Below are 13,089 nucleotides of genomic sequence, written 5' to 3' on the forward strand. Positions count from 1 at the left end.
GGTTCAGATGAGTAATGCCAGGCTATGAAGCTTAAAATAACCATTAACTGCTAAAAGCTATGACAAAAATGAATGTGGAAGTTAGAGTACATGCTCAGATGTGATGATCATTTTAGAAATTAGTTGATTTTGGCAGAAAAAAGTTTAGTGCCAAAAAATACAGAACCAAGGTACTTCAAAACCAGACTACTTCATATAGATCACTCATCCACTCAGAATAAAATATGTAGTGGTTCACAAAAGAACATAGCATGGAGGTATCAAACTATTTAACTATATTATGTCTATTTGACTATGAAGAACATGATGTATGTGTACACACATGCAGACAAATGCACAAATATACCTATATGAAAATATGTGTATATCTGTATTTGTATATTTGCTTTAGTTTGCTGATGTTTTCTCTATGGTTTTGTTTGTTTGTTTAATTTTTGTGCTTTCTGTGGAAAACTACCTGTTCCTGGATGGTCTATGCCTTTTGTGAATTTCTTAGGTGTCAGATGGAAGTCCATACTGCTGAACTGATATTTGATGCTATGTATTACAAGTGTTTTGTGAAGCCATAAACAGACAGCAGTGGGGGAGAACATAGTAACTGCTTTATTGTTGGCACTTGATAGAATTACTGTATTTAAAGAGAGCTGTGCTGGTTACACAATATGTTTTGCAATCATCAGTAAATAACAGTTCATAAAGCCTACAGAGGAAAACTTAAAAATCTGAAAAATTAGCATTATTTTCTTAACCTTAACAATAAGACTGAAAATAGCAGTTTGAATTACTCAAAAATGTCAAGTCTTTGACTAATAGAATAAGCTATGAAGACAATGGTTACTTATTAATATGTTGTAACACATTTAGAATAAATGTTCCAGAGAAAAAATCCTGACAAATCTGTAAATCTTTTACTAGTCAGAAGAGACAATCTGTTAACAGCTATGCAAAAAATGGAGAAATGTTCAGAATTCTTACTTTGCATAGGATAAAAAAGTTAGAGATATAGACAGGGTTAGATAACTCACTTGGGGATAATGAAATAGTTCATGTTTCAAAGGAATAGTTAAATAACATCTTTGTATAAACAATACTAAACAGCAAACACCAAAAAATTTTCATTTTATCCTCAATTCAGAAGTGGGTTCATGCGATCATAAGATATTAATATTTGAATATGAGATAAATTCTAGCAGAATGTTAGTACTGTTCTACTGTTTAGAAAGAGTGACACATCTATAAGAGTAAGCTCATTAGCATGACAAAAAAATTAGACAAAAATAGAAGCAGGACTCTGAGATGGTGTTCATATTAGTATGAACACTGGAGATTAGTGTAGGTAGTAAAACTGACAATCAGCGTGTTGTCACGGGAAAACACAATTGCTCTGATTCCATTATTAAGATGTTTCTGAAGAATTTGTCAGGCTACTATATGTTAAAAATGTCATACGCTGTATGAAAAAATGGATTAATTCTATTTTATACATACTAAAGAGATTAAAAAGCTTACGTCCTGGTTATGCCCCAGTTTAAGTTCATATAGTTCAATTAGGTACTTTCAACAAAATCAAAGGGTGATTAAGCCAAACAACGTTCTGAGTTAGTCTTAGAGGTTCCTTCCTCTCTACAGGGAGCCTGGATGGTATGGTCTGCATCTATGTTAGTGAGCAATGCAGTCCAATGTGAGTGCATTTGTATAGTGAAAGCATCAGGCCTGAGGACTAACTGCCCACATTGTACACAATTTGGGGGAAAGGATAACTTTTTAAAATTTTATTTCCTCCAAGGTTAGACAATTCTGGATAGAAAAAGCACTTTTAGTTGAGGAAAAGAACACACAGCAGGGACTAATAGTTGGAAGTTAAAGACAGGCAACTTCACAAGGGACATAAAAAGATTTTTAATCAATTAACACTGAGATCAAATCAGAAATGGAAGAGATGATTCTCCAAACCTTGAAGGCTTAAATTAAAGACTAGAAATTTTCTGATGTAAGAATTGTACTTTAATGTACCAAAGTATGGGTTAAAAACAATTTCATCTAGGTAGAATGTAGTTGTCAGTGTCATATACAGCAAACTATGCTGGATGACAAACAATGCTTCTTCATCTGGAGCTCCAGAAGATATGAAGAATAAGGTTCCATTTCTCTTAGTTCCTGCACAAAACAATAATTTCAAAATTTAATAGAAATTTCACTTGAGGTTTACAACAAGATGTTACGGGTGGCAAAGTGGGCAAAAGAAGTAAATGCAGTAAATCAAGATAAGCTTATTTTGCATATGAAATCATTATTGCAGCACAGCACTTGCATGGCAATGCTAGATTGAAATTGTCTTTCTCAGACTATAAACTTTACACTTGTTACAGTATCAATAATAAAAAGCCTGGCACTATTATACAGATTTTCAAATACTTGTCATCTCTGAAAAGAGATGAACTAGTATGATTGCATGGTTCTCTGGAGGAGGATGGAATAGTCAAAAATAATCTTTTCTGAAGCACAGTATCATTTTTTGAAAGACAGCTTAATATTCAGGGGTCTTGACACTCAACTAACTGAAAAAATTATTATAAAAGATGAAGACTGAAATCCACTAATCCTTAATGAGTATTAATCTCTTAACTACTTTAAAAGAGAGTGTTTTATATTCATGGGGAAATCCTGCACAAGAAATTATGTCCTGAGCATGTGCTGTTCAACATTAAAGTACCACTGGAATTAGTTTCAATTAAGAAAATTAATCTGAAATTCGTTAGTGAGCATTCTGATATAGCAAAAATTTGATTTTTACTGTACTAAATTGTTCATATTCTCTTTTTACATGCAAACATTGAAGATAAGTTTCCATTCTTATTTAATATGGATGGTTATTTTGATCAGAGTTGGGAAATTGTTTTTTGCCTAATTTTATGGTAACATGAAAAGAAGCACTATGTTTTTTCTCCATTTATAAAACTATTTCACTTATATATGTTTGGTTTTTTCCACTGACAAAGAAAAAGATCTGTAGTCTGTCTTAATATATCCAATTTCTATGCACATCAGAGAAATTATTGTCAAAGATTTGAGAATCCACCTTGGTCCATCAAAATGACACAAAATCTTCTTCACCTGCATGGCCAGTAGTAAAGCAATGACAAATAAATAGCAATTTTCTAACTGCTTCAGGATCAATAAATTATGAAAATGGACTATGCCACATTTTAAACTCTGTAGTGTTTCTTGTAGAACATGCAGTATTAAAGGTAATGTCAGAGAGGTTTGTGTGAATTTTTGAATCTGTTTTCAATATTAGCATTCCTCATGGAAACCTGAATAGAAGATGCATGGCATTTAAAACTAAAATATAAAAAAATTCATATGAATTTGAACATAAGTATATTAAGAAGTGGATGTGTGTGTGTGTGTGTGTAGAACATGCAATTGATGTCACAATTATAGCTGATAGCAATACATCATTATTATGCTTATAGTAAATACTAATGTCATCTCTTGCTCACCCCTAAAGTCTCATAATCTTTACGAAACTTTACCAAGTTGACATATCTGTACTGGGTTTGCGTGACAAGATTTTGAAAGCAGCAGGGCTACAGGGGTGGCTTCTGTGAGAGACTGCCAGAAGCTTCCCCTATGTCCGACAGACCCAATGCCAGCCAGCTCCAGGATGGACCTTCCTCCTGCCAAGTCTGAGCCCATCAGTTACAGTGGCAGTGCCTCTGGGATAGCAGAGTTAAGAATGAAAAAAAAAATAAATATTGTGCAGAAGCAAATTGAAGACAGAGGAGAGAAGACTGAAAATATGTAAGAGGAAGAGCCTTGCAGACACCAAAATCAGTGCAGTAGGAGGGGGAGGAGGTGCTCCAGGCAACAGAAGAGAGATTCCCCTTCAGCTTGTTGTAAAGGCCATAGTGAGGCAGCTGTGCCCCTGCAGCCCGTGGAGGTCCACAGGGGAGCAGTTATCTACATGTAATCCCTGGAGGACCCCATGGGGAGCAGGTGGATGCCTGAAGGAGGCTATGACTCCGTGAGAAACCCATACTGGAGAAGGCTTCCAGCAGGACCTGTGGCCCCATGGAGAGAGAAGCCCTACTGGAGCAGGTTTGCTGGCAGGATTTGTGGCCTCATGGGGGACCCAGGCTGGAGCAGTCTGTTCCTGAAGGACTGCACTGTGTGGAAATGACCCACAATGAAGCAGTTCATAGAGAAATGCAGTCTGTGGGACAGACACATGTTGGAGAATTTCATGGAGTATTTACTCCTGTGAGGGGGGAACTCCTGTGCTGGAGCAGGGGAAGAGTGTGAGGAGTCCTCCCCTGAGGAAGAAAGAGCAGTAAAGACAAGGCATGATGAACTGATCACAACTCCCTTTCCCTAGATCCCTGAACTTCTGGAAGGGAGAAGGTAGAGAATCAGGAATAAAGTTAAGCCCAGGAAGGAGATGGGGGGGAAGCCTGTTCTAAGGTTTGGGTTTACTTGTCTTTATTCTCTTCTGATTTGATAGGCAATAAAATTCGATTATTTTTTCCCAAGTTGACTCTGTCTTGCCCGTGAGGGTAATCAGTGAGTCATCTCTCCGTGTGCTTATTTTGACCCATGAGCTTTTAGCTATATTTTCTCTCCCCTGTCCTGCTGAGAAGGGGAGTAATGGAGTGTTGGTGGGTACCTGGCATCGAGTCAGGGTCAACTCACCAAAATATATTTTTGTCTTTGTTGCTGTGTTCCTGATTTAGAAATTGTAAACCCTATGGCAGACTGAAAGCAGATGGTTTTGAGCTAATTAGCAGCTTTCAGGGGTATTTGGAGTGCAGATAGAAGAGGGTGAAGCTTAACATATATTCTAGAAGTCTCACACATTTGGACTCAATGTCCTATTTCTGGCAGTGTGTGCTTATGAAATATGCTAGAAAAACAAGACACATTCCAGTTGCTTAGACAGACAGAAGGAATAGATATGTAAAGCAATAGGGACAAACATCCTGATGATTATCCATATTCTTCCAAAATGTTGTGAAGTTGTTTTCTAGGAGATTCCAGTTTTAATTCTTGGAAATAAAGATTTTGCTTGTTTCAAAGGCAAAAATTATCTATAAATCAGAGCAAATATTTTGGGCTTCTATGTATTCCTGTATGTCAGTGTTTAAGAAACTAATGAGGGAAAAAAAAAAAGAAAATCCATGTTATTATTTATGCTATTAAATTCACTTGATCCATGCACTTTCTTAGCAGTTTAAACTTTTATATATGCTCCTAATTTAGGACTACTAATGATAACTAATTGAGCAACTCACTAAGCCTTTGACTTCCTTTTAATGTGATAACTGGCAAACATGACCTCCATGTATTTCAGTCAACATCTTGGGAACCACAACATTTATGTTGGTTTGTATTCTAATTTTACTGATTAATTTGATTCCCCTTAGCTGTTAAAACTAGATAATTTGATCTGGAAATGTGACACTTCCATTAAGATCTGAACGTTACTCACATGCTGTACAGTAGAACATAAAAAACAGATCTGCTTTGCACAGGTTTGCGATACACAATGACAGTGGAGAAATGAAACAGGAAATAAACTTGCTGTAATGCAATGACCATGTAATGAACATAAAAGAGCAACATTATAAAAGTGTTAATAACTGTTTATTAAATATAAATGTTTACGATTTCCATCAGACATGTTTCATTTATCACAGTGTACTTTGGTGACAATGAAGGCCCAATGATGAAGACAATTTATTTGACTTCATTATCTAAACTACCATGCTTTAATACCCCTGCTGTTCTAGCTTTCCTATGTATCGTCTCAAGGATATCATTATGCGCCTGTTATTTTTCTGTGTTGGTTTTTTTTTTAATTTATTATTGAGTTTGCATAGTAATAAACCACTAACACTAAACAATACTTTCTTAATCTGCCCAACACATATTCATCTCAACACTTACATGTGAGGACAAAGTAGATCTGTTCTTTACAGGTATCCACTAGTACATTTATTATTATATTTATTTATGAAGCAATAGTCACAAAATGTATTTGGAGTCAAAGAACGAAACATGAAGGTTCATATAAAGTTATAAAATAGCCACATAGAAAAGACATAATATTTCTGAGGATAAAAGGACAGTGATGCATCAAGGAAAAAACTATGAACAGCAGGAGGTAAGAAAACCTAAGATAAGATATAGAAGTTTTATTCAGTTTATTCTAGGTCTCTCAGATTCTTTTATACTGTTTTCTTTTCCAGATATAATGTCATCCTACTGTTCCCTTATAAATGCTGACATATCATTTACAGCAACTATTTTCATTACCTTAGATTGACTCTGCTCAGTGGTTGTCAGGCTGCACCTGGAGTACTGTGTCCAGTTGTTGTCCCCACAATTCAAGAAAGACCTGGATGGTCTGGAGAGGGTCCAAAGGAGGTGATTAAAGGGCTAATCATATGACCTTTGAGGAAAGGCTGAAGGAGTCAGGTCTTTTCTCCTTTAGAAGAGATGGCTCAGTGGGTGACCTCATCACAGTATTCCAGTGCTTAAAGGGTGGCTCCATAGGGGACTGAGGGTCTCTTGTAGAAGGAGCAAGTGGACAAGACAGTATAATATATTACAGGCTCTATTTTATGTTTTTGACCCTTTTTTTTTAAATAAAAGATACTCTTTGGGTACAGGGAAATGTAACAGTGGAAATCTTGATAGGTATCCATTAGATAAAATACAATAGAAAACATGAGTATTTCAGTCAGACATCAATTTTTTATACCTGTGTTTATCTGAAAGAATTAAACCGTAACTGCAGGAAACATACTTGCTTCTGGAAACAGTCCTATTAAGGTACTGTTAATCAGGGGAGGAGGAGTGGGTGGAAAAATACTAACACAAGAGACAGCTTGAAGAATAAATATGGTAGAACTAACAGTAGAAGGGAGAGGAAATGTTCAAAGAGTAAAATGTTCAAAGAAAAGAAAGTTAAAAACAAAGATGAGAAGGAGAATGATAGAGAAGGAATGAGGTGACAGAACCAGTGTGCAGCGAGCAATGCCAGAAGGAGGAAGAGAAAGCTTTCCTCCTAAACTGTTTGTCTGGCCAGTAGGAGAATCAGCTGCATGGTGGTGAGAATCAGAAGTCAGATACTGGACTTTTATTTTGTATTTTCAAGTTGCAAGAAGTGTACTGACACTCTCTGCTACTTCTGTTCATTTATCCCAAGTAATACAGCCACCTAATCCAAACCCTGTACTTTATTCAGAATGATATAATTTCCTTGAGCCGGGCTGCGCTGCACTCAGAGGGGTTGCACCTTCGTGGAAGTGGAGAGGAGGAACATCGGAGCGCACAGAGGTTTGTCGGTCCAATTTGGGGGAGGGGAGGGGGGTTGGGCGGGCCGTGGGGTCCCTGGACTGGTGGGAGGGCAGGTGGGGCAGTCCTGTATGGGGTGTCACGGGTGGGCAGTGCGACGAAAGATCTGTGGTAATATGGTGGGGTGATGCCTGCAGCAGTGACTGGAAGCAAAAGAAACATGAAGCAAGAGAGGTATCTTGTGGTAACATCACCCAAACATTTTTGGTGATTCTTTTTTTAGCAAGAAGTCCAGTGTTTGTAAGAGATGAAAAGCAAAAATATTCTGTCTAAGTCTTCCTGTGATAATTTGTCAAGTTCAAGATGCACTTAACTTTGTCCATTCCTGGGGGCAGGAGGGGGCAGGGGGAAAAAAAAAACAACAAAAAACCCCCCAAATAAAACAAAGTGTAAGAATTTATGTAATGACTGTCACTACAAAGAAAAGTGACAACCAGTAAAGTAGGTTGGCCATTTCACAGAATCATAGAATAGCCCACATTCAAAGGGACCTCAAAAGATTATTTTATTCAACCTTTCATGGGAAAGGGAGCCCAGATGAGATTATGTAGCGTCTTGTCCAATTGCATCTTGAAAACATCCAACAATGAGGACCCTACCATATATCTGGGGAGGTTGTTCCAGCAAATTATTGTACTCCCTTAAAAAATTGCTTTCTTACACTGAAACGAAACTTCTCCCAGTGCAACAGGCTTTTCAAAATATTATAGAGAACTCTGAGGGGAGATTCTAGAACTATTATATATATAGAAGTGTGATAGGCAGGTTCGCCTTCAATAGAGTCAGTTGAGTACTCACTCAAGGTATGAGTTTCCTGCATGATGGCAGAAAAAAAATTAGCTCCCTAACTGATATTAAGAGGAGTAGAAAGCAGTCAAAACCCTTGCATTATAAACAGAACTTTCTGGTTCCAGATCTCTACAGAGCTTTTGAAAGGTAAGTTCTATTTTCCCTAGCAACGGCACTTGTAAGCCTAAACAGTGGTGCCTAGTTCCTGTTGTGACACCTTGTGGTATCTAGGATACTTCCACAGGGCCAGCTGATGTGACTGATTTCCCAGAGAATGACACGTAAAATTAGATGCAGCGCCCTACAGAGTCTGAAATTATTCTAAATGGCAGTGCTCAGGCAACCAGATCTTCTCCACTTTGTCTAATGAGTTTTCTTAACAGATTATTTTGAGACTTTGTCCAAAGTCTTTTTGAAAGTTCAATTTAAATGCATCACACAACATTCATTTTTTCTACTACTTCCTTGATGTATAGAAATAAATAATACAGATGAAAACCTGTAACATATTTCTCTTCTTCAACCATTTTAGAGTTGAGGTTTTTTTCTGAACTGTTCAAATTTGATTTCAAGATTAAAGTATTCTGGAAAAACATTGAACCATTAACAAAACTTGAAACTAAATAATTTTCTTTTGCATACTGGCTTGAAGAAGAGCCTGTTATCCGGAAATGCTTAAGAACTGCATTTGAATCTTGAGCTGAAATTCATGGCTTAAGTACATCTCTGGTTCAACTGATTCTCACTCTCTGTAAGAGACAGAGTGAAACACTAGTCATCTGATATACTGATTGCATCAAGTATCCTAGTCCCTATGAATGTGTTTTGTGGAAATGAAGTTTCATAGACTCACCATAGGGCTGTACTGACTTGGGAACAATGGCCGGAACTTCTTTTTAGAGTGTAAATATGAAACAGAGAGAGAAATTGAGAGAAAGAGTGAGAGAAAGAAAAAAAAAGAGAAAGAGAAAGAGAGAGACAAAAGAGAATTTTTGCAAATGGAATTGAGAAAATGAAACTGTGAACAAAAATCTGATCTTAAAAAGAAAAAAAATTACGCCAGATAAATTTGTTCGTTCTTGTGACTCAAATTATAAAGCAAATGCACAAATAGAATGCACCAGATGTAATAAAGCTTTAATTTATGAAAATATTTTATATCATACTTTACATCAAGATCTTCCCTGAAAAGTCTTAAGTTGGTCTGGATAGAGAAGCCACTCCAGTGTCTTCTATACTGTATTATTCTGCCACCACACAGAAAGACAGGACCTAGGAGATGGAGGGGGAATGGAAACAAGTCACTTCTTGAAGCAGCAGGAGAATCCCCTGCTGGCCTCCCTCACCTTCCCAAGTGCCCTTACACAATAGGTATGAGACTCTGGAACTTGAGCACCAGGTTAAAGGTATGAATAAAAAAAAAGTATCTCAGTCATGTATCTGTAATCTTATACAATTTCTCATGTATAGACCTTTCCTTAATTATTTCACCTGTTTAGTGAAAGTACTGATCTGTGTTCAATGAAGTATTATCTATGTATAAATACACACAAGTATATATGCGCATATAAATATACATGTAATTAGAAAATAGATATTTTGTCCCCACTTTCTAGCCTTTGACCACATAAAATATAAGCCAGAAATTTTCTGTTCCACTTTTTTTCATATACTGATACAATTAATCACATATAAAAGCACACAATTGGCAGCATGATACTTCGTCACTAACATCACTAAGACATGATTTCACCTCCTTATGAGTACCCAGTTCAGTTTACTTTTGCTTCCCCCTTACAGACCTGAAAGTATTGCAATTAGAGAGGAAAATCTATGAATCTGTTTAATCAATTGAGGAAAGATTCTTACACAAATGAATATAAATACATTTTTTAGGTTTTCTAAATTAATGACTCATTTAATAATTCCAAGAAATTAATATATTCACAGATGAAGAGTGATATAATATTTAAGAATGACAAAACAATTTTTTTCTCATCTTTTGTCCTACAATTTATCTGATTATTCTAAATCTGCTGATGCTGATAATTCCTTGTCTTCAAAAGAACAAATTTCTCTCCAATGTTAATAAAAACAAACAAAACCCCCATGTAGGCATGTGTAGCATTCACCACATCTACATCCTGGTATTTCGAGCTCAGTTGGCTCTGCTTATGCCTATAGATACCCTGATATGTCTTGTTGAGAAGATGGACTTCAAAGTAAATCTGCTGTCATAAAAAAACTCACTGCTTCAGATCAGGTAAAGTTTTAAAATCTGCTCTGAAAAGAAAAAAAAAGCTTATTTTTGAACTCAGTTCCTCTTTGAAGTCTGGCTTCAATCCAATTTTAAAGAATCTGTCATCAAAGTCAGCAAGGACTGGAGGCTTGATTTCTGTAGGCTAGTCTGTCCTCAGCTCAACCCATAGCAATTTACTTGGATGCGATCCATAAACAGATGATCGCCGCTGTTCCTCCTCCTCAGGAACAAATTCAGGGAATCTGCTGCATAGGACGGGGACAAATAAGAAAGAATAGACCTAAAATTGATAATTTTGTTGTAGGGACTGCTGGTGTTCTTTTAGCCTCACTTCACTCTCCTTCACCCATATTATAAGGCAGGAGTTAAAAAAAAGAAGGAGATATCTTTGAAACCTGAACAGGGATCTCATCTTCAAGATAGGTTTGTAATAAGCACTTTGTGATGGCTCCTCACTCTCTGTGTTACCTCCCACTGCTGAGTGATGCCCAGCTCCTGGAGCTCTAGTGTGAGCACATGAGAAAATTCACAGAAAGAGCTACAGCTAAAGCCTGTGATGTGAGATTGCAAAGCTCTTACTACTGCTCTTATGAAAAAAATGCTATGGTACAGGATGACTGTACCAGAAAAATTTCAGACCATTTTGGTCACAGAAAGGAAGTAAAATGACGTGGGCTTTTTGTTGTCATTGTTAACATAGTAAGCTTTAAGTGTAAGCTTTAATCATAAGCTTTAAGAAATAGTAGAATGAGTTATTTTACATTGGTCCAGCTTCCATACTCTGCATAGTTATTACTCCTCTTCTGAGTTGAAGTTCAACTGCCTTCAGCTTTAATTCTTTTTGGTAAACCAGACTTTCTTCATGGATTACCTGTGTCATAATGCCAGTTCAGGAAAAAAAAGGCTGCAATGTGAGGGAGGATGCAATGCAACCAGGCCAACAGGAGAATGGAAGTGTAGCGGAGCGACTGGACTTTTATAGGGTACCAGAAATATCATCATTGAACTGAACAGGGAAAATTTCTTTCTCTTCAGTGTAGTAAAGCAAAATGCTTTGGAGTTGAGTGAAAGCAAAGATTACACCAATTTTTTTTTTATTATCTTTTTCTGAAGAAAAAGAAAACACTTCTTTTTCAGAAATTTCCACCAAATTATAAAATAAAAAACAAAAGTAACAACAGCAGCATTAAGGAATAGGAATATTCAGAGCTCTTTGATAATACTGAAATAAAATATATTTAAGGACTCTATATGATGCCTTACAGTAAAACAAAACAAACAAAACCAAACAAAAAACCCAAACAACTTAAATAGCTATATTTTCTGCCTAATCTACATGACATAGAGTTGACTTACCAGATATAAAATCTTGTTAAGGTTATAAAGTATAATTAAAACCTTAGATAGAACTTTGGCCTGAGACTCCAGCCGAATATGGTGAGAACGTTGTTTGCTGTAGAAGTAATAGGTTTTAGTTTTTTGATGTTTGCAACTGAAGACTAGATTTAGGGAAAGTAAGTATTCATCAAATAAAAATAAAATTATTAGGCCAGTAGCAAAAAAACTGTCTGAAGCTCCTTGCAATTTTCAAGGAGCCCAAACAAAATTTAAAGTAGATGTCATTTAATATTCTTTAGCTGATGTTAGCTGAATATTCAGATTGACTGACATAAAAAAAATATTACTTTTGAGACAAGGAATTTAAAAGAAGATAACCAGTAGTCAGGACTCATTAGTTCAAAGAGTCACAGATTTTTCCTGATTCCTAAATGACCAATGTATACTCCTTTTTTTTTTTTTGGCCTTTTTTAATATTATAATTTTGGATAATCAATTTCGAGCAACAATCACACTGATTCTGGGCTGAAACCCCAGATGTGGTATCTCATTTAAAAGTTTGAATTTAGTGCCAGTATTTCTCATTTCTATGAAGGAATATCTTTGTTTAATTGTTGCAGAACAAAATATGCATAAATGTTGCTTTTGCTCTCTCTACTAAAAGATTAATATATATGTTTGTATTTTTTGAAATCTGCATTCTTAATTTAATTTAAAATGTAGGTGAAATATATTATGCTCCAAAATTAAAATACATAAGAACTCACAAAATTTGTTAATATTTTCACAAATTAAAAAAAAAAATTAAAATCAGCGGCTTTCAATATTTCTGCTTTTTCTTGGCTGGACATAAGAATCATATAAAAATCCAAAATATTTCTGGAGTTTGTCCATAAGTTTTGTGATTAAGACCTTTTCAAGACTCTAATGCCCAAGCAGCAATTGAATTCATCAGCTTTCAGAGAGTAAGTAATTTTAAGATTCCTTTAGATTGGTCTGAGATTTCTCAGATTGCCAGTATGTTCAGAATGTCTGTTCTGCACTTATCTTCCACCTAATGCCGTCCTCAGTCCAGACCTGAGAACCTGCTTGCTATTTTTCATATAAAGGTGTCACCAAGGAAAGCATCAATCAGATAGCAAAGCTGAGCCTCCTCATATGAAGCTTGGAGGTCTGAGTCTGGAGTGTACAGTCCAAGACTTCTCTTCCATTCCCTCTGGAATTAATAACAAGAAGCTTAAACTAAGCACCCTAGAATGCCCTCCTGGGTGGTGGTTTCTTAAATTTAAGCAAAATATATTGGGTACCTAAGTTAAAAGCACACACTTCCATCTTTGATTTTC

The 13,089-nt window shown here is 36.1% G+C and overlaps 1 long non-coding RNA gene across 1 annotated transcript in view; it reads right to left on the reverse strand.

Moving 5' to 3' along the window:
• Positions 1-9,273: 9,273 nt before the first annotated feature.
• The window catches only part of LOC135406871 (uncharacterized), a 31,011-nt gene continuing 27,195 nt past the window's right edge, over positions 9,274-13,089 (reverse strand). The window contains exon 6 of the long non-coding RNA XR_010426539.1: positions 9,274-9,420. This is a non-coding gene — a long non-coding RNA (uncharacterized LOC135406871). The remainder of the gene's footprint in view (positions 9,421-13,089) is intronic.

Source organism: Pseudopipra pipra, chromosome 2, assembly GCF_036250125.1.
Source record: "Pseudopipra pipra isolate bDixPip1 chromosome 2, bDixPip1.hap1, whole genome shotgun sequence".
In the NCBI taxonomy this organism is placed as follows: domain Eukaryota; kingdom Metazoa; phylum Chordata; class Aves; order Passeriformes; family Pipridae; genus Pseudopipra; species Pseudopipra pipra.